General features: G+C 32.0%; 1 protein-coding gene across 1 annotated transcript in view; it reads right to left on the bottom strand.

Moving 5' to 3' along the window:
- Positions 1–1,809: 1,809 nt before the first annotated feature.
- LOC143070474 (metabotropic glutamate receptor 2-like) overlaps positions 1,810–20,810 on the bottom strand; it is a 48,542-nt gene continuing 29,541 nt past the window's right edge. The window contains exons 9-10 of the transcript XR_012976542.1: positions 5,196–6,296; positions 1,810–3,834 (exon numbers count right to left, since the gene is read on the bottom strand). The gene's annotated coding sequence lies outside the window, so the exon portion shown is untranslated. The remainder of the gene's footprint in view (positions 3,835–5,195; positions 6,297–20,810) is intronic.

The raw sequence follows: 20,810 nt of genomic DNA, 5'->3' as shown, positions 1-20,810 counted from the left end.
TGACGAAAGTTTCCGACTGATATAGCAGGCACCTTTTTAGAATTAATTGTTTAGTCCGGTTTCCCACTCAACACTTTTTACACCAAAAACCTCCTTATTTCGACTCAAAGATTTGATGCGTGCACCATATCAAATCTCTTGTTATTATATTAAAATTAAATAACTCGAGTTGATTTCAAGTAATATCCCATTCTCGTTATGAAACCTATGAATATAAGAAGTATACATAAAATGTATTATATTCTTTTTATAAAGTAAACATAAAAGGTATTATTACTGTTGTATGAAATATATATACAATGTATTATTACAGCTATAATATGAAGTATACATATAATGTAATGTTAAAGTTTTACGAAGTATATTCAAACTGTTATATTACATCTGCATGTTTGAAGTATACATAAAATGTATTATCATATACTTAGACTAAATAACATATGAATTTTACCGTATGATAATAATATTACTTACTAATAGCATTAAATTAACGTATATTTCATATTTTTTCCAATTAGTGCTTAGCGGGCTGATATGAAAAGTTTATCACATGCTTCGATTGTTATCACATGCCTTTCCGTAACGTTATCACATGGCATTCCGGTGATACTCGGCAAATTCCGGAAAATACACCTCAATACTACGTTTTCAGTGAAAAACATTACAAAGTAGTGTACAAAACAATTATTTGGATACTGGAAAATATATTGTGTAAAATAATATATAAAAAAAAAAAATAAAAAAAAAAAATAATAATAATAATTATTTAATAAATGCATTTTTTAAAAGTTTCAAACATAATTTAGAAAGTTATTTTAAAAAAGGTTGACTTTTCCAAACAATGTTCATTATGTATATTGTTGAATTATTTTTTTTTATCGATTCGTCCATGTTAAAATGGGTTTTTTTTTTCTGTTGAGGCATATGTTAGAAAGACTCATATCGAATGTACCAAAATTTGGGTCCGACGTCCCTGAACTTTTCACTCTTTGAACTTCTTTTCTAAAAGGATCATTATATGAATCTGTTATTTTTCTTTACTGTTGAAGCATATGATAAAAAGATCATAACATGTCATTTTTCATATCGCATGTATTATCAGCCCTCGGTCAATATCAGCCCTCGAGCCATGCGGCTCTTGGGCTGATATTGAACCTAGGGCTGATAATACATGCGATATGAAAAATGCCATGTAATAAATCTGATATTATTACATCTGTATGAAGTATACATACAATGTATTATTACATCTGTATGAAGTATACATACAATATATTATTACATCTGTATGAAGTATATATATAAAATGTATTATTACAGAGTATGAAGTATATATAAAATGTATTATTACAGATTATGAAGTATATATAAAATGTATTATTACAGATTATGAAGTATATATAAAATGTATTGTTACTGTTTTACGAAGTATACATACACTGTTGTTCTACAGCTGTGTGAAATATATATTACATAACATGTAAATTAATATTACATCTGTATGAACTATACATGAAAAATATCATTAAAGGTTAAGCTGTATGAAATACACATACAATGAATTATTACAATTGAATAAATGAAACACAAAATGTTACCTGTATGTTGGTAACAGTTCTTTGACAAAGATTGTCTATATACAATTGTAATCCTGGTATCTATGATGAGTTTATCTGATAATGTTTAAGTGACTTACTGTATGTCCTTTACATAACAGCTGAGATAAATAACAAATAAAATGAAGTTATAAATAGTAAGGCAGCAACCATTTGATTTTCTGGGGGGGGCTATGGTATTATTTTCTGGACAAATTTTTTTCGCGACAAGTCGAAAACAATTTTTTTCTTTCAATTTTAGCATTACATGTAGTGGCAGCTGAGGGTGAAACAAACAATTTTTTTTTCTCAAAATCAAAAACAAATTATTTTTTTCTCCAAAAACTGGAAACAAACTTTTTTTTCCAAAAAAAACCATAGCCCCCTCCAGAAAATCAAATGGTTGCTGCCTAAGAATCAAGCTTTACATGATATATAATGGTTGGTCGCAATCGTTCTCTGCTTATACGTCCGCGTTTTTAACAGTTACTTATATGAAACCGCGTTACCTTGAATTTGTATATAGAGAATTTGAATTATTCACATATCTGATTACGTGCACGGATCGACGTAAACGTATCAGGCAGATTTGTATAAATGAAGGATTTAGTCCCGACCTCAATTAAAACTAAATTAAAAATTAAGTATCTTCATCGAGACCAACTTGACTTAATTTATCCTTTCCTCGTATACATACGTGTTATACGATACGTCGATACGGATACGCCAGCAAAATACTTGAATAATGCAAATGCTCTATATTCTATGGTATTCGTCAGGTGCCAAACCAGGGTTCCATGGAGCAGATTACTTTAGGTTATACATGGATTTGTATTCTATGGTATTCGTCAGGTGCCAAACCAGGATTCCATGGAGCAGGTTACTTTAGGTTGTACATGGATTTGTATTCTATGGTATTCGTTTGGTGCCGAAACAGGATTCCATGGAGCAGGTTACTTTAGGTTGTACATGGATTTGTATTCTATGGTATTCGTTTGGTGCCGAAACAGGGTTCCATGGAGCAGGTTACTTTAGGTTGTACATGGATTTGTATTCTATGGTATTTTTTTGGTGCCGAAACAGGGTTCCATGGAGCAGGTTACTTTAGGTTGTACATGGATTTGTATTCTATGGTATTCGTTTGGTGCCGAAACAGGGTCCCATGGAGGAGATTACTTTAGGTTGTACATGGATTTGTATTCTATGGTATTCGTTTGGTGCCGAAACAGGATTCCATGGAGCAGGTTACTTTAGGTTGTACATGGATTTGTATTCTATGGTATTCGTTTGGTGCCGAAACAGGATTCCATGGAGCAGGTTACTTTAGGTTGTACATGGATTTGTATTCTATGGTATTCGTTTGGTGCCGAAACAGGGTTCCATGGAGCAGATTACTTTAGGTTGTACATGAATTTGTATTCTATGGTATTCGTTTGGTGCCGAAACAGGGTTCCATGGAGCAGGTTACTTTAGGTTGTACATGGATTTGTATTCTATGGTATTCGTTTGGTGCCGAAACAGGGTCCCATGGAGGAGATTACTTTAGGTTGTACATGGATTTGTATTCTATTGTATTCGTTTGGTGCCGAAACAGGATTCCATGGAGCAGATTACCTTAGGTTGTAAAAAATTTGTCCCTTAGTTTTCATTATCTTTTGTAAATTGTTCAAGCTTGACTTCTTTTTTTTATTTGTATTAATATGTTTATGTTCCTTTTTTATCTTTACGATATATTTTTTTGTTAATTCAACTTCGAATTGGTAAAATATTATCTTTGATCGACCCACGTTTTGTCAGGGAGAAATTATCATTAATGTAATTTGTTAAAACAACTTTTGTGCTGTGTAATATAAGATAAGATAAGAGGTGCAGAGATAAAATGTATGTCAATAAAACAGCAACCCAATGACACACATAACAATACGACCTTCAGAAAGAACATAATTTTTATAATTTTTTTCCCATTGATACTGCCATCATACGTTAAATTCAGTTTCCCCATTACTTATGGTAATCCGAGGCAAATCTTTTAATGGAATGTCTCTTGTCTTCCTCGAATGAGCATTCTCTTCTCCCAAGTTGTTTAATATTGATATATTATGCACCGAATGCGCACCTGATATAAATTGTTTTTTGGTTTTTGATTCAAATGGAGCTAGATTTGGTACTGATGTTGATGTTGCTGCTAGAAGTCCATTCTTTGTGTATACATACTCATCGCTTGATTCCTCTGTTCCTACTGCAATACAATTTTGCCATAGAATATATTTACATGCATTCAGACAGATTAATACCGCAGTGACAATTTACAAATAGGCAATTAAACGCGATTTGGTCAAATTTGTTGGAATGTCGTAAGTATAAAGAATATCAACTGAAATAATCATATAATTTATTATATCAGATGTTGGTTTTTTCAATTGAGGTCAATGTTTTTAAGGCGATCCTTGTGTCGTCAAATCACAATAAATGTTAGTGAATTCCTGTGGTATTTTATTTTATTTTACATAAAACTGGTTGACTGGTCTCCCAAGGTATTTAGGTTACCTAACATGATGACGGACAAAAAAAAAGCAGAAGCCAACAAAACGCTAGGCATTAAACTTCAATATATAAAAAGAAGATGTGGTATGATTGCCAATGAGACACTATCCACAAAAGACCAAAATGACACAGACATTAACAACTATAGGTCACCGTACGGCCTTCAACAATGAGCAAAGCCCATACCGCATAGTCAGCTATAAAAGGCCCCGATAAGACAACGTAAAACAATTCAAATGAGAAAACTAACGGCCTTATTTATGTAAAAAAGAAATGAACGAAAAACAAATACGTAACACATAAACAAACGACAACCACTGAATTACAGGCTTCAAGTTTAGCAAAACGAACCCCCAAAATCACAGGGATTGACTCGAGAGCTCCAGAAGTTCATATAAGTTTCTTTTCCAGTAATATCACCCAATTTCGTTTGTAGTTTTTTAAGCATCAACTTTATATTTTCAAATTCAATTCCTGGCTCGTAACACTATAGTCCAATATTCCAAGTATGACATTGTATTTAATTAAAGAAGGTCTTTCGGTCAACCAACTGCGTAAAATCACAAATAATCATTGCTCTTTGGTTTTGAAGTAGGTTTTGCAATTTTAATCAAAGACGACTGCCTTTGGCGTAACCACGTGTTCTCCTAAACCAAAGTAAAATTATTTGTAAAAGATTTTTAATGCATTATTTCTACCATTTTTCGATAAAATTAGATAATTGGTCTGTTAGATGATAATGTAAAATATTTACGGAACATGGACGCCAATTAAAACCATTGCATCATGCAATTATATTACTCAGTATTTTGGATTTGTGTAAAAGATTAAAACATGTTCTTCTGTATTAGTCCAAAAAATTATGACGTCTGGCAAGGCTATTTTATTTTTTTTCCTGGGACGCCTTCCTACGACGTCCCAGAAAGAAAAAAAACTAAAATAGCCTTGCCAGACGTCATAATTATTTGGACTACATCTGTATGTAATACGAATTTAGGCGCAAATGTTTTAACTTGTATAATCGAAACGATTCTAAATAAGATCTGAGTAGCTTACCTGACTTATTAGCTGTTAAACATTTACTTGTCCTGTCAGACTTTTCATTCCCTCGAGTCATTACTCGCTCCCTTGTGTTTAATCTTGGTTTAAAAAGGATGATGTATAACCTCGACAGAAATAGTACACACAGACTTACTGTAGAGTTTATAGAAAGTGTTATACATAGAGACAGAACACGTACTATATTATTGTTGGTAAAAAAGAATGTTGAGGCAAACGCTAACCAAATGATGCAAGTTGTATATGAACATATTGCAATGAATCGTGTCTCTTTGAAACCATCCGGAATCTTTCGGGTTTTTACAGCAAAATACACACATGTCATTAATAGCGCTACTGAGTAAGATAAACTGATAGCATACGAGTAGTTATCGGCGTCATCGCATATTAAAACGCCGCTGTCTTCGTCATAATCGACTCTTGTCTCCGGTCTATCAAAAATAATCCAAGCCGTCAGTCCTAAAACGTGAAAAAACGTAATCAATAAAGTCAAAGTTATAGAAGATCTTGAATTTATGAACTTCTTTTTTTCGGGACTTTTTGCCTGAAAAAGTCTGTAAATTCTTATTGTCTTGGTCAATAAAGTGGCATACTGCAATGTGTAACACAATCCAAGAAGATATCGAATAAGACCACACGAAATAGGTGAAGGTTTAGCAAGAAAGGCAGCTGATGATCCATACGATAAAATCAGACTAAAAACCAAAAGAAGACTGAGTTTAAGGTCCGTTGCCTTAACTAATGGCGTTTCTCTGTTAATCGTGAATACCACTATGACTACGATACATGCAGCAATACCAATAGAAGATACCGTAAGAGTCCCGATAGCAGCTGGGTCATTGAAACTCATAATGTCAATGTGAATTGGCGTACAGTTACTTTTATTATTATTCGGATGAGAACCGTGAGGACATGATATGCATCCGAATTCGCCAGAATACTGATTTCCAGAACATTTAGTACATATCCAACAGCAGCGGTCGTCTGATACTGATTTTGCGTATCCGTATTGACAAGGATGTGAACATACTATAGGTCCCCTGTATATGTCGTCTCTGTGTTTTTTGTTAACGAAGAGTCTCTCTGTGTCACCAACTTCTGTAATTAGAACCAAATTCTGTTACTATAATCATTGTAATCTCTCTCTCTTTCTCTACCTTGTCTCCGGTGGAAAGTTGTCTCATTAGCAATCATACCACATCTTCTTATCTTTATATATACAATGTTTTCTCGTTCTGAACGTTTACTGATTTTAATCATCATACAATGTGTTCTCGTTCTGCTGAAAGTTTACTGAATGTAATCATCATAAAATGTGTTCTCGCTCTGAAAGTTTACTGAATGTTAATAATCATACAATGTGTCCCCGTTCTAAAAGTTAACTGAATGTAATCATCAAAAAATGTGTCCCCGTTCTGAAAGTTTACTGAATGTAATCATCATAAAATGTGTTCTCGTTCTGAAAGTTTACTTAAAGTAACCATCATAAAATGTGTTCTCGTTCTGAAAGTTTACTTAAAGTAATCATCATAAAGTGTGTTCTCGTTCTGAAAGTTTACTGAATGTATTCATCATAAAATGTGTTCTCGTTCTGAAAGTTTACTGAATGTAATCATCATACAGTGTGTTCTCGTTTTGAAAGTTTACTGAATGTCATCATCATACAATGAGTTTTCGTTCTGAAAGTTTACTGAATGTAATCATCATAAAATGTGTTCTCGTTCTGAAAGTTTACTGCTTGTAATCATCATACAATGTTATCTCGTTCTGATCATTTTCTGCATGTACAAATCGTACGTTCTTCGTCTAAATGTTAACTGCATGTACTTATTAATGTATATCCATTGATTCTTGTTCTGAACATTTACTACACATTTAGTGTATGTTAATGTAAGGCTGTGTTCACACTGACCTAAACTCGGTGTTGTGTAAGTGTAATTCACACGACGTAGACTAAACAAAATTACATTCCCATGGATAAAATTCAATGTTCACATGTAGTGTAAAACATGTTTTGTCTACATGCAGTCGATACTCGATGTAGGCCTTGTGTAGATTAAGTGTACACAAAAAAACTAGGCATTTAAAACAATAGTTTCACCGTGTTTATTTAAGGAAGAAACAATTTTTGAATAAAATGGATATTTATAACAATTATTAATAAAGTTCTTAACAGAAATATTTGTCTAAACTTGATATATTTTTTTTTTAAACTTAACGTAGCTTTATTAAGCCCATATCAAGATTCAAAGCAGCATCATTGCCGAAAACATAATTCATTTGAAAATTAAGGTCTTTCCGAATCCACTTGACTTGCAAAGAAATGTTTGCCACTGGTCTTTACTCAAACAACGATTCACTCATAAATGCATTACTTAAAAAGTGTGAGGTAAATGTATTGTTTGTCTAGTACATGTATCTCGGATCCGTAAAATTACCCTTAAAACTAAAAAAAAAACATTACCCCCTCCCTTTGCCAAATACTCCTTGGAGAAGAAATACCATTTGAAACAAACAGAAAAGATAGGAATATAGTGATCCCTAATATATCATTCCTTCTTCTCCTTCAATCTCTGTACCGATGTAATGCATTGGCTTTATGAGAATAAAAATATATATTCTTCACCTGTAAGCACGCTGCTGCAGCCTACGTTTTCTAATGCTTAATCGAGACATCTTTATTATTTTTAAACTACTGCAAATCATCAAAATGGCTTTCATAAAGAAGCAACCACTTTACTTAAAAGGAGGGTGGAGGATTTGGTTAATTTATGAGCCAGAAATTTTTCCGCGCAAACGTTTTATTCCGGGTTTTTTTTCGATGCTTGTAATTAATTTTTTTTTTAAACATTTAATACTATAATGTATGGGGAACTTGATTTAGAATATTTTTGTATCATCTGTAGGACTTTTTTTTTTTTATCCAATTGGGGTTCGGAATATTTCCATCGATACCCCCCATCCCCATTTTGAAGTCAAATGGTCGTTCCCTTACTGCTAGAAAAGTTGTCCGAAAACTTTGCATTCGGTTCTACGTAATGAACATTTAAATTACATAGAGTTTACAAGCGTGAACAAATCTAATGTACAGGTAATTAAACAAGGTACGTGTATAGATGTGAACAAATTTAATGTGAAACCAATGTCCAGTACATTAAACTAATTGTAAACAAGTTTAGTACTGTACATGGCGTTTGGTGTGAACACGGCCTAATATGTTCTCGTTCTGATTATTTTATTACATGAATAATTCGTGCGTTCTCGATCTGAACATTTACCTCAGGAAATGTTTTAACATGCTCTTTTATTTGATCATTAAACATTTTGTTGAGCGTAACTGATTGTTTATGTCTTCTTGTTTGCAAAGGGACACAAGCTACGAGATATATCAGTGATTCAGTGATAATATAGTATTTAAAAGGAAACAAGCTACAAGATATATCAGTGCTCCTGATAATAAAGTATTTAAAGGGGCACAAGCTACGAGATATATCAGTGCTCCTGATAATAAAGTATTTAAAGGGCCACAAGCTACGAGATATATCAGTGCTCCTGATAATAAAGCTTTTAAAGGGACACAAGCTACGAGATATATCAGTGCTCCTGATAATAAAGTATTTAAAGGGACACAAGCTACAAGATATATCAGTGCTCCTGATAATAAAGTATTTAAAGGGGCATAAGCTACGAGATATATCAGTGCTTCGGATAATAAAGTATCTAAAGGGACCCAAACTACGAGATATATCATTGCTCCTGATAATAAAGTATTTAAAGGGACACAAACTACGAGACATACCAGTGCTCCTGATAATCAAGGGGCACAAGCTACGAGATATATCAGTGCTCCTGATAATAAAGTATTTAAAGGGGCACAAGCTACGAGATATATTAGTGCTCCTGATAATAAAGTATTTAAAGGGACACAAGCTACGAGATATATTAGTGTTCCTGATAATAAAGTATTTAAAGGGACACAAGCTACGAGATATATCAGTGCTTCTGATAATAAAGCTTTTAAAGGGACACAAGCTACGAGATATATCAGTGATTCTGATCATAAAGTATTTAAAGGGACACAAGCTACGAGATATATCAGTGATTCTTATAATAAAGCTTTTAACGAGACACAAGCTACGAGATATACCAGTGCTCCTGATAATAAAGTATTTAAAGGGGCACAAGCTACGAGATATATCAGTGCTTCTGATAATAAAGTATTTAAAGAGGCACAAACTACGAGATATATCAGTGCCCCTGATAATAAAGTATTTAAAGGGACACGAGCCACGAGATATATCAGTGCTCCTGATAATACAGTATTTAAAGGGACACAAGCTACGAGATATATCAGTGCTCCTGATAATAAAGTATTTAAAGGGACACAAGCTACGAGATATATCAGTGCTCCTGATAATAAAGCTTTTAAAGGGACACAAGCTACGAGATATATCAGTGATTCTGCTAATAAAGTATTTAAAGGGACACAAGCTACGAGATATACCAGTGCTCCTGATAATAAAGTATATAAAGGGTCACAAGCTACGAGATATACCAGTGCTCCTGATAATGAAGTATTTAAAGGGACACAAGCTACGAGGTATATCAGTGCTCCTGATAATAAAGTATTTAATGGGGCACAAGCTACGAGATATATCAGTGCTTCTGATAATAAAATATTTAAAGGGACACAAGCTACTAGATATATCAGTGCTCCTGATAATAAAGTATGTAAAGGGGCACAAGCCACGAGATATATCAGTGCTCCTGATAATAAAGTATTTAAAGGGACAAAAGCTACGAGATATATCAGTGCTCCTGATAATAAAGCTTTTAAAGGGACACAAGCTACGAGATATATCAGTGATTCTGATAATACAGTATTTAAAGGGACAAAAGCTACGAGATATATCAGTGGTACTGATAAGAAAGCTTTTAAAGGGACACAAGCTACGAGATATACCAGTGCTCCTGATAATAAAGTATTTAAAGGGACACAAGCTGCAAGATATAACAGTGCTACTGATAATAAAGTATTTAAAGGGACACAAGCTACGAGATATATCAGTGCTCCTGATAATAAAGTATTTAAAGGGGCACAAACTACGAGATATGTCAGTGCTTCTGATAATAAAGCTTTTAAAGGGACACAAGTTACGAAATATACCAGTGCTACTGATAATAAAGCTTTTAAAAGGACACAAGCTACGAGATATATCAGTGATTCTAATAATAAAGTATTTAAAGGGACACAATCTACGAGATATACCAGTGCTCCTGATAATAAAGTATTTAAAGGGTCACAAGCTACGAGATATACCAGTGCTCCTGATAATGAAGTATTTAAAGAGGCACAAGCTACTAGATATATCAGTGCTCCTGATAATAAAGTATTTAAAGGGGCACAAGCTACTTGATATATCAGTGCTCCTGATAATAAAGTATTTAAAGGGGCACAAGCTACGAGATATATCAGTGATTCTGATAATAAAGTATTTAAAGGGACACAAGCTACGAGATATACCAGTGCTCCTGATAAAAAAAGTATTTAAAGGGGCACAAGCCACGAGATATATCAGTGCTCCTGATAATAAAGTATTTAAAGGGACACAAGCTACGAGATATATCAGTGCTCCTGATAATAAAGCTTTTAAAGGGACACAAGCTACGAGATATATCAGTGATTCTGATAATAAAGTATTTAAAGGGACACAAGCTACGAGATATACCAGTGCTCCTGATAATGAAGTATTTAAAGAGGCACAAGCTACTAGATATATCAGTGCTCCTGATAATAAAGTATTTAAAGGGGCACAAGCTACGAGATATATCAGTGATTCTGATAATAAAGTATTTAAAGGGACACAAGCTACGAGATATACCAGTGCTCCTGATAAAAAAAGTATTTAAAGGGGCACAAGCCACGAGATATATCAGTGCTCCTGATAATAAAGTATTTAAAGGGACACAAGCTACGAGATATATTAGTGCTCCTGATAATAAAGTATTTAAAGGGACACAAGCTACGAGATATATCTGTGCTCCTGATAATAAAGCTTTTAAAGGGACACAAGCTACGAGATATATCAGTGATTCTGATCATAAAGTATTTAAAGGGACACAAGCTACGAGATATATCAGTGATTCTGATAATAAAGCTTTTAACGGGACACAAGCTACGAGATATACCAGTGCTCCTGATAAAAAAAAGTATTTAAAGGGGCACAAACTACGAGATATATCAGTGCTCCTGATAATAAAGTATTTAAAGGGGCACTAGCTACGAGATATATCAGTGCTCCTGATAATAAAGTATTTAAAGGGGCACAAGCTACGAGATATATCAGTGCTCCTGATAATACAGTATTTAAAGGGACACAAGCTACGAGATATATCACTGCTCCTGATAATAAAGTATTTAAAGGCACACAAGCTACGAGATATATTAGTGCTCCTGATAATAAAGCTTTTAAATGGACACAAGCTACGAGATATATCAGTGATTCTGATTATAAAATATTTAAAGGGACACAAGCTACGAGATATACCAGTGCTCCTGATAATAAAGTATTTAAAGGGTCACAAGCTACGAGATATACCAGTGCTCCTGATAATGAAGTATTTAAAGGGGCACAAGCTACTTGATATATCAGTGCTCCTGATAATAAAGTATTTAAAGGGGCACAAGCTACGAGATATATCAGTGATTCTGATAATAAAGTATTTAAAGGGACACAAGCTACGAGATATACCAGTGCTCCTGATAAAAAAAGTATTTAAAGGGGCACAAGCCACGAGATATATCAGTGCTCCTGATAATAAAGTATTTAAAGGGACAAAAGCTACGAGATATATCAGTGCTCCTGATAATAAAGTTTTTAAAGGGACACAAGCTACGAGATATATCAGTGATTCTGATAATAAAGTATTTAAAGGAACAAAAGCTACGAGATATATCAGTGCTACTGCTAAGAAAGCTTTTAAAGGGACACAAGCTACGAGATATACCAGTGCTCCTGATAATAAAGTATTTAAAGGGACACAAGCTACGAGATATATCAGTGATTCTGATAATAAAGCTTTTAACGGGACACAAGCTACGAGATATACCAGTGCTCCTGATAAAAAAAGTATTTAAAGGGGCACAACCTACGAGATATATCAGTGCTCCTGATAATAAAGTATTTAAAGGGGCACTAGCTACGAGATATATCAGTGCTCCTGATAATAAAGTATTTAAAGGGGCACAAGCTACGAGATATATCAGTGCTCCTGATAATACAGTATTTAAAGGGACACAAGCTACGAGATATATCACTGCTCCTGATAATAAAGTATTTAAAGGCACACAAGCTACGAGATATATCAGTGCTCCAGATAATAAAGCTTTTAAATGGACACAAGCTACGAGATATATCAGTGATTCTGATTATAAAATATTTAAAGGGACACAAGCTACGAGATATACCAGTGCTCCTGATAATAAAGTATTTAAAGGGTCACAAGCTACGAGATATACCAGTGCTCCTGATAATGAAGTATTTAAAGGGGCACAAGCTACTTGATATATCAGTGCTCCTGATAATAAAGTATTTAAAGGGGCACAAGCTACGAGATATATCAGTGATTCTGATAATAAAGTATTTAAAGGGACACAAGCTACGAGATATACCAGTGCTCCTGATAAAAAAAGTATTTAAAGGGGCACAAGCCACGAGATATATCAGTGCTCCTGATAATAAAGTATTTAAAGGGACAAAAGCTACGAGATATATCAGTGCTCATGATAATAAAGTTTTTAAAGGGACACAAGCTACAAGATATAACAGTGCTACTGATAATAAAGTATTTAAAGGAACAAAAGCTACGAGATATATCAGTGCTACTGCTAAGAAAGCTTTTAAAGGGACACAAGCTACGAGATATACCAGTGCTCCTGATAATAAAGTATTTAAAGGGACACAAGCTACAAGATATAACAGTGCTACTGATAATAAAGTATTTAAAGGGACACAAGCTACTAGATATATCAGTGCTCCTGATAATAAAGTATTTAAAGGGGCACAAGCTACGAGACATATCAGTGCTTCTGATAATAAAGCTTTTAAAGGGACACAAGCTACGAGATATATCAGTGCTCCTGATAATAAAGTATTAAAAGGGGCAGAAACTACGAGATATATCAGTGCTCCTGATAATAAAGCTTTTAAAGGGACAAAAGCTACGAGATATATCAGTGCTCCTGATAATAAAGTATTAAAAGGGACACAAGCTACGAGATATATCAGTGATTCTGATAATAAAGCTTTTAAAGGGACACAAGCTACGAGATATATCAGTGATTCTGATAATAAAGTATTTAAAGGGACACAAGCTACGAGATATATCAGTGCTCCTGATAATAAAGTATTTAAAGGAGCACAAGCTACGAGATATATCAGTGCTTCTGATAATAAAGCTTTTAAAGGGACACAAGCTAAGAGATATATCAGTGCTCCTGATAATAAAGTATTTAAAGGGGCAAAAGCTACGAGATATATCAGTGCTTCTGATAATAAAGCTTTTAAAGAGACACAAGCTACGATATATATCAGTGCTCCTGATAATAAAGTTTTTAAAGGGGCACAAACTACGAGATATATCAGTGCTTCTGATAACAAAGCTTTAAAAGGAACACAAGCTTCGAGATATATCAGTGATTCTGATAATAAAGTATTTAAAGGGACAAAAGCTACGAGATATATCAGTGGTCCTGATAATAAAGCTTTTAAAGGGACACAAGCTACGAGATATATCAGTGATTCTGATAATAAAGTATTTAAAGGGACACAAGCTACGAGATATATCAGTGCTACTGGTAATAAAGCTTTTAAAGGGACACAAGCTACGAGATATACCAGTGCTCCTGATAATAAAGTATTTAAAGGGACACAAGCTACAAGATATAACAGTGCTACTGATAATAAAGCATTTAAAGGGACACAAGCTACGAGATATATCAGTGCTCCTGATAATAAAGTATTTAAAGGGGCACAAGCTCCGAGATATATCAGTGCTTCTGATAATAAAGCTTTTAAAGGGACACAAGCTACGAGAGATATAAAAAATCTAAAATTGATGGAGGATAATCGTAACCCTATGGTATTTTTCTTGTTTGATAATTGTAATTTCTTTATCGGATAATAGTAACTGAAAAATAACAAATGTGTCGTCCAGCATTTCGACGGTATTTTGTGTGTACAAACGCAACTGTCGAGTTAAACAATGACATCAAAGCGAAATAAAAATAAATGAAGCAACTTAAAGATATGAAAAATGAAGCCGCTATCGAGTCAGTTATTGTGGTAAGTAGATATTTTAATTTCTTTCAAAGTTTCAATGTTGTGTGTGCGTTTAAGGTTTTTTGGGGAGAAATAAAGGGGGAGGGGGTATAAGCAATTAGAAATATCCCAAAAAGTGCAATCCTTTAAATTCATTCCTCCAAATGAAAGTCCCATATGCCACATTTTAGTATACCATATGTTTTGCCTCCAATATCCCGTTTACACTAAAATTCTGCGCGAAATGAACAAAGTTTTTGCATTAATAACTTTATAACTGCCTTATCGGATTCAACAGTTGATACTTTTATCGGTGTATATGAGTGTTTATATATTGCCCATCCTTATATTTCAATAAAAATGATTATATTTTAATTTTGGAGTGAAATGTATATTCCAATTAAAATAGCCGTTCATATTTTTTCCCGTGGGTTCACTTTTTTTTCTGTTTCACACTGATATAAATAAATGATTTTAGAAAATTAAATGCAAGTGTTTCGCAATTGATTAAATACCCATGTATTTTAGGACGTTTCTTTAAACAGTGCTGATGGTAACGGATCTAGAATAGTTACCAGTTTATTGTAACTATTGTTTATTGTTACCATTGTTTATTGTTACTGTTGTTTATTGTTAGTTTTGTTTATTGTTAGTTTTGTTTATTGTTAGTTTTGTTTATGGTTAGTTTTGTTTATTGTTAGTTTTGTTTATTGTTACTTTTGTTTTTGTTACTGTTGTTTATTGTAACTTTGTTCATTGTTACTTTGTTTTGTTACTGTTGTTTATTGTTAGTTTTGTTTATTGTTACTTTTGTTTATTGTTAGTTTTGTTTATTGTTACTTTTGTTTTTGTTACTGTTGTTTATTGTAACTTTTGTTTATTGTTACTATTGTTTATTGTTAGTTTTGTTTATTGTAACGTTTGTTTATTGTTACTATTGTTTATTGTTACTTTTGTTTATTGTTACTATTGTTTATTGTTAGTTTTGTTTATTGTTACTTTTGTTTTTGTTACTGATGTTTATTGTAACTTTGTTCATTGTTACTTTGTTTTGTTACTGTTGTTTATTGTTAGTTTTGTTTATTGTTACTTTTGTTTATTGTTAGTTTTGTTTATTGTTACTTTTGTTTTTGTTACTGTTGTTTATTGTAACTTTGTTCATTGTTACTTTGTTTTTGTTACTGTTGTTTATTGTAACTTTTGTTTATTGTTACTATTGTTTATTGTTACTTTTGTTTTATAATATTACTTTTGTTTATTGTTACTATTGTTTATTGTTAGTTTTGTTTATTGTAACGTTTGTTTATTGTTACTATTGTTTATTGTTACTTTTGTTTATTGTTACTATTGTTTATTGTTAGTTTTGTTTATTGTTACTTTTGTTTTTGTTACTGTTGTTTATTGTAACTTTTGTTTATTGTTCCTATTGTTTATTGTTACTTTTGTTTTATATTGTTACTTTTGTTTATTTTAACTTTTGTTTTATATTGTTACTTTTGTTTATTGTTACTATTGTTTATTTTAACTTTTGTTTATTGTTACTATTGTTTATTTTAACTTTTGTTTATTGTTACTTTTGTTTTATATTGTTACTTTTGTTTATTGTTACTATTGTTTATTTTAACTTTTGTTTATTGTTACGTTTGTTTTATATTGTTACTTTTGTTTATTGTTACTATTGTTTATTTTAACTTTTGTTTATTGTTACTTTTGTTTTATATTGTAACTTTTGTTTATTGTTACTATTGTTTATTGTTACTTTTGTTTTATATTGTTACTTTTGTTTTATATTGTAACTTTTGTTTATTGTTACTATTGTTTATTGTTACTTTTGTTTATTTTAACTTTTGTTTATTGTTACTTTTGTTTTATATTGTTACTTTTGTTTTATATTGTAACTATTGTTTATTTTAACTTTTGTTTATTGTTACTATTGTTTATTTTAACTTTTGTTTATTGTTACTTTTGTTTTATATTGTTACTTTTGTTTATTGTTACTATTGTTTATTTTAACTTTTGTTTATTGTTACTTTTGTTTTATATTGTTACTTTTGTTTATTGTTACTATTGTTTATTTTAACTTTTGTTTAATGTTACTTTTGTTTTATATTGTAACTTTTGTCTATTGTTACTATTGTTTATTGTTACTTTTGTTTATTGTTACTATTGTTTATTGTTACTTTTGTTTTATATTGTTACTTTTGTTTATTGTTACTATTGTTTATTTTAACTTTTGTTTATTGTTACTTTTGTTTTATATTGTTACTTTTGTTTTATATTGTTACTTTTGTTTATTGTTTCTATTGTTTATTTTAACTTTTGTTTATTGTTACTTTTGATTTATATTGTAACTTTTGTTTATTGTTACTATTGTTTATTGTTACTTTTGTTTATTGTTACTTTTGTTTATTGTTATTAGCGCGTATAGTCTTACGAAGCATTTGACGGACTGAAAAAAACACAAATATATATGTGTTGTTTATATGTGTGTATTATTGATAAATTACCTCAGAAGGCATAACATGTTGATCATCACAGTCGGAACTGGTTTAATTACAAAGATTTTTTATAGATTATAAAACAAAAATTTTGTGCTTCAGAAAAATGCATGACAATTATGTAAGGCTAATTTTTGTTTTCATTTAATAGAAAAGTACTTAGTATGTGTTAATTATGAAAGTATAAAAATGTTCCTTGGTTAGTACCTTCAGTATGTTTCTCCACAATAACGTCCATGCATATGTATGCAGCATAATTTTCATATACCAAGTATTTATGATTTTTTTAATTGGTTTGTTTCTGATATGGCGGAATACATGTATGCGCTATCATTTCTTAACGTTGCAGTCATTCTTTAAATAAATATATATCTTGTAAGAAAATTTAAGGCCACATCAATTAGATTTCTTGATTTTCGGACTTTTGGCCAAACTATTAAAGAACACAAATCCATGTTTGCCAAATAACTCCAGGCTAAAATGTGCATATTTCGTTAAGCTTATTCCCCTTTCCAATTTTATGATATACTAGTATGTAGCTGTTTTCATTAGAACTATTAATTATATATGCATAGAAAGAAATGCCATAAGATGTTGGAACGTTTTCGGGATTTATTCATATTTATCCCATTTTTACGCAAAAACGTTATGTCCAACGTGTTGTGTGCAACAGATCAGAGTTATGTTTCTTTACTACGGTATTTTTTTCTCCGATCTTCGTAAAACTTTAAAAGAATTATCAATATTGCTATTGTTATATTTATTAGCGTGTTAAAGCAAAATAAATATCACTGAAATCGTAATCCAGAAAATGTTATATTTGTTTTAACCAGCTGTATCTCAAAGAACCATAGTTAGATCATAGAAAATAAAACTTGGCAGTAAAGGTTTTTTTGTTTTTCTTTTTAAACAATATAGTAATTCTAAAATATGTTTTCGTTAGGTAACAAAAGTTTTTAGATCGTTTCAAAAAATATAATAGCCGTTTTGTCCCATCGTTCGCAAAACGTAATTGATGACGTGCTCGGGTTTTTGATTTTATATCGTAACTATTATTTCTTTCCAGTTTAAGTGGAATGAAAATAAAAATACATGTATAAATTACAACACAACCAATGTATGAGAAAGGAATAGTTTATAATAGTTTAAATTCAAATGTTGACCAAATGAGATTGATATAAATAAAATATCGGGATCTTAGGGTTTTTTAATAGCATAGAATGAAATTCAAAACAGTGTAGCTGTGGCCATTGATTGACACATTAAATTCATCCATTGACTGGGACAATTCACGTGAACGTTTGTCTGTAACGACCACTGTTCACGACGTACCTACGATAGACATTTAAACTGTGGGGTCACCAAAGGTTTCTTAACGCCTTTAATTATAAAATTATAATTCGAAAAATCAATCAGGAATAACCTTTATGTTTTGATTTATATAATTGATATATATCAAAACATCGTGTTATTTCTGATTACTTTTTCGAATAACTTTATTAAGGTGTTGAGAACCTTTGGTGACCCCATAGTTTAAGTGTCTTTAAAAAGTACATAGTGAGCAGTGGTCTTTACATACAAACGTTCACCTAAATTGTCCCAGTCAATGAATGAATTTAATGTGTCAATCAATGGCCACAGCCACACTGTTTTGAATTTCATTCTATTTGCTTTATAAAAGGAACATTGTCTATCTGCAAGTTTTAAATCGTCAAAAGTAACATGTATATTTTAGGGGGAATTCAATGGGAATTATAACAAACAAAGGATATACCTCAAAAATACGAAAATGAGAACATTCAAAAGTTTATTTTATGTTTATATCCATTAAATGATCGAAGGTTTCCGGAGGTCTTCTCGATAGTTAATTCGATGGCATCAAGACTAAAATACACAAAAACAAAGCTACATATTATCGAGCACATGCCCTGTAAATTGTTTATTTCAGATTTTTTTTATCAATTTGGATAAATGTTTTTACATGGTTATAAATTAAATATGAGAAGTTTAGTCAAATCGGTAAACATAAATTTGACAGCTAGTGCCTCCTTAATCGGTCTAACATGTTCTTTGGTAACGAAAATATATTTGATTAAATGTTCCTTGATAACAAGAATATATTTAATTACATTGTTCTTTGGTAACAAGAATAATTATATCTGATTACACTGTTCTTTGGTAACAAGAATATATCTGATTACACTGTTCTTTGGTAACAAGAATATATCTGATTAAACTGTTCTTTGGTAACAAGAATATATCTGATTACACTGCTCTTTGGTAACAAGAATATATCTGATTACACTGTTCTTTGGTAACAAGAATATATCTGATTGCACTGCTCTTTGGTAACAAGAATATATCTGATTGCACTGTTCTTTGGTAACAAGAATATATCTGATTGCACTGCTCTTTGGTAACAAGAATATATCTTATTATTCTGTTATTTTGTAACAAGAATATATCTGATTACACTGTTCTTTGGTAACAAGAATATATCTTATTATTAAAGAGATAACTGTATTGTATTTGAAGCTTTAAGGACGTCCATCGGTAGTTTTACTGTCGCAAATTTAGTTTACCTGGCGACGCGGAGCGGAGACAGGTAAACGGGTATTTGCGACAGTAAAACTACCGATGGACGTCCGCAAAGCTTCAAATACAATACAGTTATCTCTATTCTAATGCAAAACAAGTTTATAATTAAATTTCAATCATTATTTCAGTGTAAAATGTTCATTTAAGAAAATTCCGCGAAAAGATGTTATGTTCTTTGGTCCCTACACTAGGTGACGTCATAGGTATGCTTCCGGCGTCAAACATAAACACCGGCCGTTTTCTGGCTTCTGTGCCGCTTCAGAATGTAATAAAATTTGATAAAAAGAAGATTTTTAGGCGCAACAAGTGAGTTTTTTGTTTATTATTGTAGAAATAACATGTCAATACATTCCGAAATTCAAAATGTCGGCTTCCTTAGTTACAGACAAGGAGATAGAGAATTTTACGCTTGCTGTTATCCAATCAGAACAATTGTTACAAAATAATTGCATTAGAATCTGTTATTTTGTAACAAGAATATATCTGATTACACTGTTCCTACTTTATAAAAACAACATTTCACTTCTAATGGATGAATAGATATTTCATCTGTTGATCGAGTCGAAGACAAAACTCAAGCTTCAACTTGCAAGGACATTTTTCCACATTCAGGATGTTGTGTTGTGAAAGGACAACGTTTTTTTTGGATAAGCACAAAACCATGACAAAACAAAGAAAGAGGACGAACTGACAAACAGCAGTCTACATAACGATACATAAAAACAAAGAAAGAGGACGAACTGACAAACAGTGGTCTACAAAACGATACATAAAAACAAAGAAAGAGGACGAACTGACAAACAGCAGTCTACAAAACGATACATAAAAACTAAGAAGGAGGACGAACAAACGATACATAAAAACTAAGAAAGAGGACGAACTGACAAACAGCAGTTTACAAAACGATACATAAAAACTAAGCAACATAAACGCCACCAAAATCCGCTATGATCTCAGGTGCTTCTAAAATGTAAGCAGATCCTGCTCTACATGTGGCACCTATTTGGGGATAATTGTCATTCAGTGATGTCACAATCGTGGAAAATATGATAGGATTCTGGCAACGATCATATGTGTGGTTACCTCTAACACAGATATATAACGGTCAACAAACTCATGATGTTCTCCTTAACTTTCGAAGGTATTACTTCCACTGTCAAAGTATAACCTTTCGTTCTACAGCTCTCTAAATGTAA

Source organism: Mytilus galloprovincialis, chromosome 1, assembly GCF_965363235.1.
Source record: "Mytilus galloprovincialis chromosome 1, xbMytGall1.hap1.1, whole genome shotgun sequence".
NCBI lineage: Eukaryota > Metazoa > Mollusca > Bivalvia > Mytilida > Mytilidae > Mytilus > Mytilus galloprovincialis.
Note: the sequence above shows the minus strand (reverse complement) of the source record. Positions and strands in the feature narration are given on the sequence as shown.